This window comes from Alligator sinensis, unplaced genomic scaffold (assembly GCF_000455745.1).
Source record: "Alligator sinensis unplaced genomic scaffold, ASM45574v1 scaffold7_1, whole genome shotgun sequence".
Taxonomy (NCBI): domain Eukaryota; kingdom Metazoa; phylum Chordata; order Crocodylia; family Alligatoridae; genus Alligator; species Alligator sinensis.
In genome coordinates, this window is record NW_005841843.1 from 75,890 (window position 1) to 79,155 (window position 3,266).

The following is a 3,266-nucleotide window of genomic DNA, read 5'->3' on the forward strand; positions in this document are numbered from 1 at the left end:
ACTGGAGAACAACATGCCAAAACTGAATTGTTACTCTCCCAAGTCACGAGGATGGTTTTAAGAAAACAACAGAGTGCTAGGCCTTCACTGATATGACAGCATAAAACACATTAAACTAGTATGATAAACTTCTACATAACGTTAAACATGTACAAGGGTTTTTCTTGAGCCTTTATACCAGATACTCAATGCATATCCTGTTGAACGGCTCTACTGTGAACGGGACCATTCATTATTTTAATGGACATGCAAGCAATCAGCAGTATGACATTTGTGCATAGTTTTGCCAGTGCCTATTTAGAATAGGTTGCAAAATAATAATAATAATAATAATAATAATAATAATACAACCTTCATCCATTTTTCTACTGTAGGTAGTAAGTCTGCCTTTTTATTATCCATAGAATATGAAGTCGTGGAGCTTAAAATGAAAAAATAGACTTTTTGGATGAAGAAAGCTATTACCACTTTCACTGACTTTATTATAGGCAGGGAAAACATTACAGAGAACAGAGGGAAAATAATGGGCAAAGAACTGAAAAGGTTCACCTAAAACAAATGAAAATAGAACAAAATAATTAATTAAAATCTGTTACGTAAAGAAAGAGAATTTTAAAACAGGACTGAAATCAATGGAACAATAAAGAAGTAAAATGTACATTGAACAGGATCACTGCAAAATCAGCTTGGAATATTTTTGGAGTAACAGACTGAAAATGTGGTCACATGGTACAATAAAGCATTTCTGTTACTTGTCCTATGGGTTAGAGTACAGTTTTAAACAAAGTAGCTAGTGTCATTGGTTGTAAGTATATGCAAATTCAGAAATTGATTGTACTTAGCATCAGAATATGAATATAAATGATTCACATTCTGGACAATCTAGTTAGCTGTTGAATGGGGACTGACTAAAAGTATTCTGCAATGGAATATGTAGATATAAGTGAAGAAATTGCCACTACTTATGATGATAATTTATGGTTAATGCTAAACTATAGGTGACTTAGACTGATATTAGTTGGCAGAAATAAAGTTGGGCATATAGTAGCAAAAATATACATACTGGGCATGTATTCATAAGATGGTTAACTGCTCATTAGCATAGTTTACTGTGCACTGACCATGCATGTCGACATGTGTGCAGGCTTAATGAGCAGTAAAATCCCCAAATTGGGAGTAAATTGGATGCTGCTAATGCAGGTATCAAATTTACTCGTTATTAGTTACTGTGCAGTAATGCACATGTAGATGTGACCCAGGAGCAAATGTGCTCCCAGGTCAGCCCTGTCACTAGGGGGGCAGCCTCAGGCTAGCCCGAGGGCTCTGGGTTGGGAGCTTCTCCTGCTGCAGAGTTAGGCTGCCTCTATGGCAGCCCCTGGCTCAGGCCTTTAAAAGCCCACAGTCATTTTGATCCCTGGGACATACCAGCAGGGAGCCTGAGGGCATTCCAGGCCCCTGGGTCCTTCTGCTGTCCCTGCTGCCATAGGTAGTGTCCTCTGCATGCTTTGCCTCCTCTGCACAAGGCTCATGGAAAAGCTTTGTCCTTCTGCTGTCACTGCTGCCATAGGTAGTGTCCTCTGCATGCTGTGCCTCCTCTGCACAAGGCTCATGGAAAAGCTCCCCTTCAGGCCTTGCAAATGTTATGCAGGTCACAGGCTGTGATGATGACCCTAGGAAGGTTGTCCTTGGCGAACTCAAGGCAGGCAGTGAGAGTGTGCCAGAAGCCCTTGAGGTAGCTGAAGGCACACGCCACCAGGGTATGAGTCTGACCCAGGCAGCAGTTAAAGTGGGCCTGGTGGGGGTCCAGGTTGCTGATGTAGGGATGCATGAGCCAGGGCAGAGGTAGGTAGGTGGGGTCGCTGATGATGAGGAGTGGGACCTCCACGGCACTCACTGCAGGTTCGGCACCCCTAGTGGGAAGTGTCCACTGTCCACTAGGTCTGGAAATCCAGAGTTCCTGAAGACACAGGTGTTGTGGGTGCTGCCTTCCCAGCCAGTGCTCACATGCATGAAGGCCCCACGGTGTTTCACAACAGCCTGGAGCACCATGGAATGAAAGTCCTCCCCGGCAGTAATAGAGACAGTCTCCATGGGGCAGCCAGGTGATGGGGATGTGGGTCCCATCTAGGCCCCAGTTCACTGGGGGAATCCCAGGGCACAGCACCCCACTATCACTACCTGGGGGTCATGCATGCAGAGCACCGTGTCTCCCAGCATGTCATGGATAGTGCCACACACCTTCAGGATGGCCTCCCTGGTAAAGGCCTTGCCCACATCCAACAGGTGGCCAATGTACTACAGGTGGGGTGCAGCTAGATTGAGCAGGGTGAGGGCCAGTCAGGTGCCTGCAGGGAGGGATGGCTGCATGGCAGTGTCCTGCCAATCCAGGTGCAGCCTGATCTGCTCCAGAAGATTCTGAAAGGTGGCCCAGGTCATCCTGAAGGCCTCCAGCCACTGCTTATCATCCCAGGTGTGTTTGGAAAATGTGCCACCACCAGTCCTGGCTGGTCTGGTGGGCCCAGAGGTGGTGGGGTGAGGGTCTGGTGGGCCTAGGAGGGTAAGGATGGCCCCAGAAGTGGCTTTCTGCAGCCCATCATCATCATCCCTAGCAGGGTCCCTGGACAGGCAGACAGGGTTGAGGCAGCAGGTGTGCATCAGCAGCCCTGGGATGGTGTGCAGCAGGTGGGCAGGCAGTGGGGAGCGGGGAAGGGGGAAATAGCCATGGGCCAGGCGGCAGTCAGTGCAGTGAGTCAGCAGGCCCCATGTAGTGACCAGCTGGAGCAAGGGGCCTCAGTCATCACTGCCAGGGGCAGGGGCAGGGGCAGGAGCAGGGACAGGGGCGGCCATGGTGTGAGGAGGCAGAGGTGTTGAGAACAGTGCTGCCACGTGCTATCCCTGTGCTGTGCACACTGGTCCTGGCCAGAAAGCAGCAAGTGGGGGTGGCTTTGGAAGACTGCTGGGTGCTGCCAGCTGCAACCGAAGCCTGGAGCTCCACCTGGTGGTGGCCAGAGCCCATTGCATGGCCCCAAGAAGTGGGAGTAGATTGGCAGCAAATCTGCTTTCCTGATAGTGTAGATGCCTGCCTGGCTCTATTTCTTTGCAAGTAATTTACTCATGAGTAAAGTGGTGCCACAACAAGTGTATGTGTAGATACTCCTTCTTTGTACCATATGCCAACATTCAAGATAGGGCCAAGACATTATACTGCATAAAAATAAACCGTGATATATGGAATTTAGTAAAAGCTGGGGCAAAGGAAGGGAAAG